General features: G+C 28.7%; 1 long non-coding RNA gene across 1 annotated transcript in view; it reads left to right on the top strand.

Moving 5' to 3' along the window:
- The window catches only part of LOC136091412 (uncharacterized), a 3,620-nt gene extending 2,771 nt beyond the window's left edge, over positions 1–849 (top strand). The window contains exon 2 of the long non-coding RNA XR_010643972.1: positions 609–849. This is a non-coding gene — a long non-coding RNA (uncharacterized LOC136091412). The remainder of the gene's footprint in view (positions 1–608) is intronic.
- Positions 850–11,861: the final 11,012 nt, after the last annotated feature.

Here is an 11,861-nt window from a genome sequence, read left to right as displayed (position 1 = left end):
GCAAGTCTCTAGTTCATACCTGATTGTTTTTACTGTGTTCAGGGAGCATTGGGCAGCAGTCATAATATCCTTATTTTGATGGCCGGCACAAATCATCATGATGCAAGTTATTCTCTTCCATGATTCAGGTGGGTTCCAGTCATCCATCCTTTCTGAGATCTTGTATATGAATGAAGAAGGGTTCAAACTTTTAAATGACCTGTATTGTGTATTAATACCTCTAATCTACAAAAAAATATAATCAATTATAAATATGTCAAATTTATCCCGAACATATATATATATATATGTATATATATATATATATATTATATATATATATATATATATATATATATATATATATATATATATATATACATAATATATATATATATATATATATATATATATATATATATATATATATATATATATATATATATATATATATATCTATATATATATATATATATATATATATATATATATATATATATATATATATATATATATATATATATATTTTTTTTTTTTAAATTTAATAATAATTATACTAATTTAATAACATTTTTTTTTTACATTTGCTTTCAGACTACTAATGGTACAAGTTTTGTTTTTTGATTTAGATTCTGTATCTCAATGATATCCTGGCCTATCGATACGATATCCTGTTAATTGTATTTTTATATATTGCATAAATATATATGCAAACACTCACACACATAAATTTTAAAGAAAATATTTATATTTTTATATATATATCTATAAATTGTATATGTTAAGCTTTTTTATATTTATCATTGTATATTACTGTTTGTATTAAAAATTGATTTTGGAAATATTGCCACGGCAGAGTTCAACTTACAATTTAGTTTTATTTGCCAATTCAATATGTATTATAGCCACGTTTAATTACGTTTAATAATATTTTGCGATATTTTATACAGCGCATTTAAGCGTTGATTCAACGTTTTATTTCAACCTCCACTCGACGTCTTTGAGTCACGTTAAATTGACGTTTTACTAACAACGTTACAATTCCTTGCAAAATAGACTGCTTTAACAGCGTTTATGCAACGCTTTTTAGGTAACGTTTTCTCAACGCTTAGTTGCGACGTTTATTCAACGCTTTTTATGTAACGCTTTTTCAACGTTTAGTTGCAACGCTTTTGTAACGTCATTTAGTAACGTTTTTTCAACGTTACGCAATAACGTTTAATCAACGTCTATTAAACAACGTTACATATCTTTGCAAAATCGATTACTTTGTCAACGTTTCCGCAACATCTTTTGCGACCGGTTTTCAACGTTGATTCAACGTTGTCATGTTTGCTGGGTATATATTAGCAAAAATAAATAGGCAAAAATAAGGCAATTATGATAAGTATATATTTTATTTATAAATATATATCTTAGCAATGGTAATATTTATTATACTATAACAATTACAATTTTTTTTTAAATATAATGAATTATTTGAAAATAAAACAAATTATTTCTATAACACGAAAAACACAAAATTGGAGAAAAGAAGAGCAAGAGGATATTTTATGTCTATAACACTATACTTGCACCGTGTTATAGACAGCCCGCGCAATTTAAGACACAAGTTATTTAAAATATTTATATATTTTTAATATTAAACAATCTTGCGTAAGACCTTTGCCTTAATTTTAATTGATAACAAATTTCAAACTATTACGAACTAGGCTGGTGAAGATTTTTATATAGATAAATATGACGGTACATATTCGCTTTCTAACCTGTATTTGATGTCCCGTTTCTTAAAAGCTGGGCCTGAACAAGAATGATGTCGATTGTAGACATTTGCGCTAACCTATTTGGTCTACGTTGTGCTTAAATCTGTATTGTTGTATAAGATTTCCTCTTGCTCTTCTTTTCTACAATTTTCTTATACCCGTTGCTTATAGTCTTTTTATAAATATCTTTTATATAATATTGCTCTTTTTTGCACATTTTCTAACTCATTATTATTCCGTTGTAAAGAAGACTTACAGAGTTGTAAGAAGGCTTACAGAAGTCCATTACACTTCAAGACATTCCTAATACCAATATATTCAGTTATGATAAGACAAATGTGATTGATAATCTAGGCTCTAAAACAGTAGTTTGTAAACTTGGCCTTAAACACGTAGAAAGAAAAATGCAGCATTCAAAAGAAGCTATTAGTATTATGTACTGTGGGAGTGCAGCTGTTTATAAAGCTGCAAACTGCTACATAGAGTGGAAATATGTTGGCCCAACTGAAACTATATTCGACAGTTCAAAATCTGGTTGGTTCGACTCTAGAACATTTGAGCGTTGGTTCAGGGAAATTTTTATTCCTGAAACAGCATTATTGTTATTGGGGATAGTTTAACTTCACATTTCTCATCTGATATCATCAAAGCATGCTTGGAAAATAATATCCGGTTTACATGTTTAATCTCAAATGCCACACATCTGCTACAACCGCTTGATATTGCTGTTTTCAGACCCTTGAAAGTTGATGGAAGAAGATTTTACAAACATGGAGAAGAGAATCACAAATCAAGGGTTCAATTACAAAAAACCTTTTCCCAGCGCTCTTGACAAAGTTGCAAAATACTCTGAAAGCAGACAACTTAAAAGCGGGATTCGAAGCTTCAGGCATATATTCATTGAATTGAGAAAAAGTATTAAAACGGCTTCCAGATGTCAACAATGACTATGGCGGTGAGACCATAAAAGAAATATTAAATGAGGGTGTAATAGATATTCTCACAAAGTACTAAGGCAATGATGCAGCAGGAAAAAGCAATAGAAATAGAGGGAAAAATATTGCACCAGGAAATTCGATCACAATAGATGACATTGATTTTAGATAAAGATCAAAACAGAAAAAATCCAAAAACCAAAAAATTAAAGGCAAAAAATCAAAAATAGCTTCAAAGGATGTTGAATCTTTATCTGAATTAGAAGACATTGAAGTTGGTAGTAGTGGTTATCCCAATGAGAGTAATGACAAGAAGGATGTTGATTTAAATGAGTCTAATCAAGAAGAACCTTATGTCAACAATTTTCTAACTACAGGGAGTTGGCATGTTGAAGTCTACCCAGGAAAAACTAAAAAATGTGTGAAATTGAATTACATTGGACAGATTGTTGAGGTTAAAATTCTTTATATGATGTTCCTAAGGAAAGTAGAAGGATTCAAAAAATCTGTTTAATTATCCTGTTGCAGAAGACATTGTTTTTGCTGTACATTTCTCGAGTATATTGCAACATCTTCAACCACCGAAGACAAATAATAGTTATCAACTAGAGTTTGCAAATGTATAAAATATTATTAAAATCTGTTAAGTGAATCGGAGACGTTATCAGAAGATATCAGAAATATTCATTAAATGATTGAACTCAGAACTTTTCATTAAAAAAATTTAGAGGTATTACACAGAACAACTAATTCCTAGTCCGGTTTTAACACCAGTTGTTCTAAAATCTTCAGAAATTTTAATTTTTAGGTTTTTTTGTTTCGGTATCTTTTTTTATTTTAAATGGAGTTAAACAAGTAGAGTACAATTGTACTTAATATTTATATACAATTAGTACTTTTTTTTGTTAGTATTATCTTATAACTGCTAATTACAATTACTCTAATGATGCTATTGATACATTATATTGTTATGTTTAGCATATTAACACTTAATTGTTTTTTGTTTTTGTCCATTTCGTGGATATATTCAATAACCAATCTTGCTGTCTAAATTTATAATTTTACCCGTAAAATCTTAAAAATATATTTGTAAATTGTGTTGTAATTTAGTAAAACTCCAAAAAAATGTATTAATGGCATTGTGAAGATGGCTTAATTAATAAGCTTTTAAGAAATAATGAACTATCAAAGTCAACCCCAACGAAGGATTGGGATTGATAACATTTTTGACTTAAAAAAGTATATATTAAAACCAAAAAAAAAATTATATTTTAGGAATCCTATAAAGGAAAGGTATAACGTTATATCGAAAAAAAAATTCAAATAAAAAATTTATACGAATGAGTTTATTTGCAAAAATGCTCTAAAACCTATCAAAGTCACCCCGCTTGACGGTACCTTTTGTTTAAAAACTCTCCGTCATAGTAAGTGGAAACCAAAATAACTACATCAAAAGTTTTCTGCCAACGGTTTCTATCCGTACAGAAGTTTTGCGCTAAACTTGTGTTCCATACATTTTTCGACTGTGCAAATTCAAGTTACGCGTCTTTTGTAAAATCAAGAACTAATTTATTTGAAATAGGTAGCCATTTTGTATGAGGAACCGAAACTGAATGCAATAAAAGACATTATAGTAATGCCGAGAAACTTAACTTTTAGGAAAAAAATTAATTCATGTAAAACTTATACGTGGTTTTTTTAGAGAATGATTTACATTGGTAAAAGTGTTCTTTATAAATTACTAAAAAAACTATGTTGTTACAAATTATAAAAAAGATTATATGCTCGTTTATCATACTGAAGCAATCAAACGTGTTTTTCTAGCGTGGATAAATATAAGAACCTATAAGTCTACAACTTATATTTTATTAATTATATATTCAAATTTTAAAACAAAAACAATGAGCAAATTAGGTGAATACGTCTCAATTGCAATGATGAGGGAACTACTTAATGCTTAAAAAGAAACGATGATTTTTTTTTTTTTTTTTTTTTTTTTTTTGATATAAACGACTTTAATAAAAAAATTGAATCTATGCAACAATAAAAAAGGAAAAAAAAAGTAAAGAAATGAAGTTCTTTGGTGATCTGTGTGTTTAAAAAATAAAGACGCACGAAGACAAAGTAAAACAAGTAGGAGAAGAATTATATAATTGAAAAAAAATACAAAGAAAAATTTTGTCAAATAATAGCGATTTTATGCTAAAAAGTGTCGACATAGAGGACATGAACCGAAAGAACAAACTACGAGTTGACGGCCTCATGAAAATAGCGACGAAAGGGATTTGGAATTTACAAAACAAAAAGTTAAAAAAACTTTTTTATGAAAGTAACAGATTATAAAGGGTAGATTAGGGTAATATGAGCACCTTGGCAATATGAGCATACTTAAAGATTTCTTTGATGCAAGCAGTCAATTTAAAGTTGCTTTGTATTTTTCGAATCAACTTTATGTGGTGATAACAGGAGTCAGTACATTTTGCGAAAACTTATAGGCAATAAATAACGGCTATCATCTAATTAAAGTGGTACCCCAAGAAGTAAAAGTCAGTTTTGAAAAAAAAAAATTTAAATTTAGTTGACTAATCTTTTGTTCACAGAATACAAAAACTTTTAATGAAAAAGTTTAACTTTGAGTAATAGTAATTTAGATTTATTTCAACTTAGATGTTTGTAATTTCAATAACAACGCCATAGCAACCAATATATAACCAAACGTATTTCCATGTATAATCGCAAAAATCTATATATTTTGAATATTTTTATTTAAGCATTATAGCCAACCTTATTTATTTTTTTGGTTATAAGTTGAATGATCATTCGAACTCCTAATATGGTTAGCGATCTTTAGCATTCACCAAAAAGGAGTTGCCATAGATTTTAAAATTTACAGACTACGGAAAAATTTGTTGATATAAAATATGACGCAGAGGTCGTCTCAACACCATCCGAAAATATTTTCACTATGCTTTTGAAATCAAAAATTGCGTACAAAAGTTGTTCTTTGGATATTTACCAATATTTGTTTATTGATATTTATATTGTATTTATCAAAAAAATTTGCGATATAATTAAAATGGACGAGATTAATTTAGAAGATTGTAATGTTTGTGATATTGTTTCTTCATTCGATAAAGATTTAGTTGGTAAAATTTTATATTTAATGTAAATATATTTAAACAAATATATTAATAATATTATTATAATATAGCATCAATTGATGGCATTAATTTATTTATATTAATAATATACATTATTCAATGCCATTTAGTGTATTTAAGCCTAATTTGCTCTGAAATAAAGTTAAACTACTTAAAAAAAAAATTAGTTAAAATGTTATTAACTTTGTTTATTTCTGATAGTATACCTAATGCATATCTTAAAAAATTAATACATTTTGATTTTTGCTTTTATATATAATTGATACAGGCTTTAAGTTTAACTTAAACTTGAAACTTTGCTCTAAGTTACATTCTTTTTGCAATTGATTTATGACATCATGTCATAAATCATAAATCATAATTATTATTAACTTTTTTTATAATTTTTTTTCTACTTTATATTTGCCATATGTGAAATATAAATAAAAAAAATCATTAGTTCATGTCATACATGTCAGGGTTAGTTTATTAGTTCATGTCAGACATGAACTAATGAATTTTTTTATTTATATTTCACATATGGCAAATATTAGGTAGAAAAAAAATTATTATAAAAATTAATAATAATTATGAAGTTAAATTTTTGGTATAATAAACAAGTTTTAATTTTTATCAATTTTGAAATATAGCTATTATTCAAAGTTTTTTATTTACAATTTTTATTTATTCATTATGTGCAGAACCAGGATCAACAAAAATACCTGTAGATCCCCTTAAAGAAACTCTTGAAGAACGACACATTCTCAATCGATATAGAGATGTTTGTTTAAAACCAAAAGAACATCAAATATGCTGAAACATAATGTACATAGTGCATTATGTTTCAGCATTCTCAAGAGGAATGGAAAAGGAATTAAAAGGTTTGCAAATTTAAAACATTTTTAAATTTCCAACAATGTAAATAGAAGTATATGTATACTTATGCATAAAATAATAGATGCATGTATAGATGTAATTTGAATGTTAGTTATTTGTGTTTCCATTTAAAATGCATTGATTTTATTTAAAATTTTATTTTTTATAAAGGAATACAAATTCTTTAATTTTAAAACATTTGTTATTTTTGTGTATATAAAATTCAAATAAAAATTAAACAAAGGAAAAAATAAAAATTTCGATTGTCCAAGAAAAACAATTGACCATCAATTCCATGTGTTAGCCGTTTAAATTGACTACTTGCCTTCAATTTCTTACATTTCATGCTGCACCTTGCTCAATTTTTATACTGTATTTTGCGTAAAAAAAAATTCATTTGTTAAAAAAAAAAGGTTGGAAATGTTGATTATACCTGACGAGTCACTACTGTGTGGGCATAGCATTGGTAAACTTATAATTATGTTTTGTCAAGCACGGCGTTTTTTTTGTTCAAAAAATTCCCGATTACCAGTGTGCATTTTTAAACTCATAGTCAAAGTAAGTGGAAACCATGTAAAAATAACTAAATCGAAAGATTTCTGCCGGTGGTTTCTATCGGTACAGAAATTTTGCGCTAAACTTGTGTTCTATACGTTAGGGTGTCCCAGAAACACACTTTTTTTTTTTGAGGATACCTCTAAAGCTTTTCCCATTCCATGTCCCCGAGGCTACAAATAAACGAAAAAAAAAACCGTTGTCAAAAAAGTGATAGCTGTAAAATTTAAAAAATACGATTTTTTTAAAATAAATGTCTATTATGTCAATGTTAGTGATGATAGTTTAACAATATTATTAGCGTGATAAAATGCCAATTTAAGTCGCCTGTGGTCGATTAAAAAGGTAAACTTAATTATGCTCGATTTGATCACGTTTTTGAGATTTGTACTACATATATGTTTACTTTTATTGTCATGCTACATAATGCATTTTACACACAGCTAAAAATTAAAAAAAGATTAAATGAATAATATAATTGTTTAATGAATGATTGAATGAATAGATAGACTAAAGTATGTTATATAATTTAATATTTAATAGTAATTTCTAAAATGGACCGTCATTGTAAGAAAGACAAGAATAAAAGAGAAAAGAGGAAGATACAGACTAATCTTAGAAGGCTGCTGTTTCTTCTCAAGTATCCTATCAACCTGCTGCCCACAAACCAGCTCCCCAGCATTGGAAATGTTCTCAGATATATACAGTTTATCGAATCTTCCAAGACTTTAAAGTTTAAATCTACAAGACCTGTTGTAGCTTGTCCTCAACATTTTCTAGGCTAAGATCTTATCTGCAAGGGTGGATCCTGTAAAGATCCCAACCATAAATGTGTTACTTCTCTTGTAATGGATGTGTGGAACAAGGCTGGTTTTGGCGAACTTATCATTTCTGAAGCTGCTGTTAGGTAGAAAATAAAGTAATTTTTAGTTACGTATATAAACAAATAAGTATCTCAAAAATAAATAAATAAATAATTAATTACCAATATAAATAAATAAATAAAAAATAACCAATATTTATGTAATTAATAAACTTCTTTATGTTTAATCAGGGATAAGATTCTGAAGCTCCAAATTAAGTATTGCAAACTAATCCAACTGAGAGATTTAAACTGGGATTCGAGCATTGGTAGATTCACTAAGATACAGGAAGAGTTCATTAATGAGAACAGCAAACTCCTCGACATATCTGTAGGGAAATTTAAGGAGAAGATCCAATCAGATCAACTTCATTCCCAGAAGACCAAGGCAGAGGGCATTCAGTTTTTTTTAAATCAAAAAGAAGAGAGAAAAATGTATATTATTACAGAGGTAGATAAAGAATTTGAAAAATCTGTTAAAAATAGACAGAATCGGTGGCAGAGAATGAAGCATATGAAGATTACAGAAGTGAAAGAAGAAAAAAAAAGAAGGGAACTAGTTTTAAGTGAACTTAAGGCTTCCTTTGAATCTGATGTTGGTTCTTCTGCATCCGAGTCAGAAACTGTAATTTCCACACAAGAAGATTGTGTCGATTTTTTACTCCAAAACTCTGATTCTATAGTAAAAGGCAAGGTAAATAAAAGATTGTATTAAAATGTAAAGTTGGTTGTACTAATTTTGAGGAAACTTAATAAAATTGATTCAATTAGATTAGAAATATCATAACTGTTTATTATGTAGATAATGATAAGTTTCAGTTCTAAGGATCTGGTGAATTGTACTTCTGAAGTATCTGCTCGATACAGGGTTGGGATTCAACCTCAAACCGCAATCATTGCAGCAATATGCAACAAAGCAGGCGTAAATCTTGAGGATGTGCCCATCACCAGAAGCTCCATTCATCGAAAGAGATTCAAGAAGATTGAAGATTCAGGTAAGAATAAATAGGAGGATATAAAATTATTGAAGATAATGAAGATCATGTAAAACTAGGATAAATAAAGATTAAATTATACAGATGATAAAGTTATTTTAATTACTAGGAGACCAGATAAGACAAGATATAATAGAAACCTTGAAGGGAAAGAGGCTTGTCCTGCACTTTGACAGCAAAAAGATCAAAGAGATTAAGGAGAACCTGAACATTACTGTTACAGTTGAAAGGATTGCAATCAGTGTTACATTTCCTGATATTGATGACACAAATGACATTTTCCTTGGAGTAGTTCAAGCTGAAAGTTCCAAGGGAATTGACCAGGCACATATGATCTTAAATCTTTTAGAATATTACGATATTGTTGATCAGTTCTTTGCTATATGCTGTGACACCACTGCTTCCAACACTCGATCATTAGTTTTATTGGAATGAGCTACAGATCGGATCATCCTAGTACAATATTGCAAGGGAGGCCCTGGAGTTTGGCAAGAGGGCACTGGCCATAGGGAAATTTAACAGGGGGGACTACAAGAAACTTTGTGAGCTAGTTGTCTTTTATTTGGGAAAAGATGTGCCATGATTTCATTTTTTATCAACCTGGAGCCTGCCATGAACCCAGGTATAGTATCAATATCAATAATTTATAGTATATTATCAATAATTTTTGTGTTTAGGGGATAGTACATTTTCAAGTTTTTCTTACATATTCAATAATAATAATAATGATTTATTCTAAAGGTTCATGGCAGATGCTTTATACTTGCAAACCATGAAGATGACTGAGAAGGTAGCTCAGGTCATGAAAGAGAGCGGCATTCTTTGTTTCTGTGTGTTATGGGCCCTGGTTCTTAAAATCCTGTATGGTGGACAAGTCGACTTCAAATGACTTGGCTGCCTTTACGTCATTGTTTGACATAAAGGACTACTACCCAAAACTCGGACAGGCCCTCTTTTCCAGCATGCAGCGACATGCTTGGTATTTAACAGAACAGTTAGTTATTCTGTCCCTTGCTGACGATGATATCGATGACGAGGTGAAGAAGAAAATGTTGAAGAAGTTAGTCAAGTGTAATGTCTCTGACCAGTTTCATATGGGGAAACCAAAGCTACCGGTTATTATCAGGTCAACAGAGCTTACTGAGCTGGTAGGTTCCCAGAGCTGAATTTTGTTCAAGATATGTGAGATCCCTTTTGAAGAGGTGGAGAAGTGGATCAGCGGAGATGCCAGTCAGTTATTTGATATATTTAAAAGACTTTTGAAGTCTATTAAATGTGCCAATGACTGTGCTTAAAGGAATATCCAACTAATCAAGAACTTTGTTGGAGGCTACAGGTTGAACAACATGAAACAGAACCACATGCTGGTTGCCAGAGACAACAGAAAAAAGCTGAAGAAGGACATGACAAAGAAACAATTCAAAAATATTTAATTTTTTAAACTGAAAATGTATATTTTCAAAAGAATTTTCAAAGTACATAATTTTTTTCCAAAAATTTCATTTTTTTTGAAAAATGAAATTTTACAGATATCACTTTTACTGGGACAAAAATTTTTGTGTGGTTTTTTTAGCCCATTTAGACCTTAGAGAATGGGAAAAGCTTAAAAGGTATTTTTTTTTCTTTCTTTGGGACACCTTACTATACATTTTTTGAGTGTGCAAATTCAATTTTCGCTTTTTTTGTAAAATAAAGAACTAATTTATTTAAAGTTGAAAGCCATTTTGTCTGAGAAACCGAAACTGAATACAATAGAGAACTTTTATAGTAGTACCGAAAAACTTTACTTTCACGAAAAAAATTAATTTATGTAAAACTTATACGCGGTTTTTCTTAGAGAATGATTCATACTGGTTAAGGTATTCTTTAGATATTACTAAAAAAAAATATATTGTTACGAATTGTAAAAGAGATTATATCCTAATTTTTCATACTGAAGAGATCGGGCGTGTTTTTCTAGCGTGGATAAACTTAAGAAACCATAAGTCTACAAATTTATATACTATTGATTATATATTCAAACTTTAAAACAAATACAATGAGAAAATTAGGTGAATACGTCTCCATTGCAATGATGAGAGAACTACTTAATGTTCAAAAAAAACGATGATGTTTTTTTTTAAAAAAACTATTAACAATTTTAATAAAAAAATTGCAACAAAAAAATAATGGATTAAGTGGAATTCAAGAAATAAAAACTGGCATGAAGCTCGTTGGTGATCTGTATGTTGAAAAAATAAAGACGCATGAAGACAAGTATTCGTAAACAAGTATTTGTAAAGTATTAGCAAACAAGTAAGTGAATAATTATTTACCAAAAAAAAAAAAAAAAAAAAAAAACACAAAGAAAAATTTTGTCAGATAATAGCGATTTTAAGCCGAAAAAAGTCGACATAGAGGAAAGGAACCGATGGAAAAGTTTACGAATTGACAACCATGAAGAAAATAGCGACAAAAAGGAACGGGAAGCATATTTTGAAACCCTATACAGGCTCAGAATAGACAGAAAAATGAGCAATCTGATTCGCTGATTTTGAAAGAGAGGCAAGTGCGATTTTGTTGAAAAATATAATGAAAATCAAAACAAACAGATTTTTGAAATAAATTTCAAAGTAATGATATACTAAGTTTATCAATAAAAGTCATGTGTTACTATCAACACAGGAAATTCATTTTATTTTAGTACTCTTCAGAGTATTTAAAATGTTAAAATCAAAAATCTATTTGTACAAGAGAATTTTCACTCGTAAAAATTT

Source organism: Hydra vulgaris, chromosome 15 (assembly GCF_038396675.1).
Source record: "Hydra vulgaris chromosome 15, alternate assembly HydraT2T_AEP".
NCBI classification, from domain to species: Eukaryota; Metazoa; Cnidaria; class Hydrozoa; order Anthoathecata; family Hydridae; genus Hydra; species Hydra vulgaris.
Note: the sequence above shows the minus strand (reverse complement) of the source record. Positions and strands in the feature narration are given on the sequence as shown.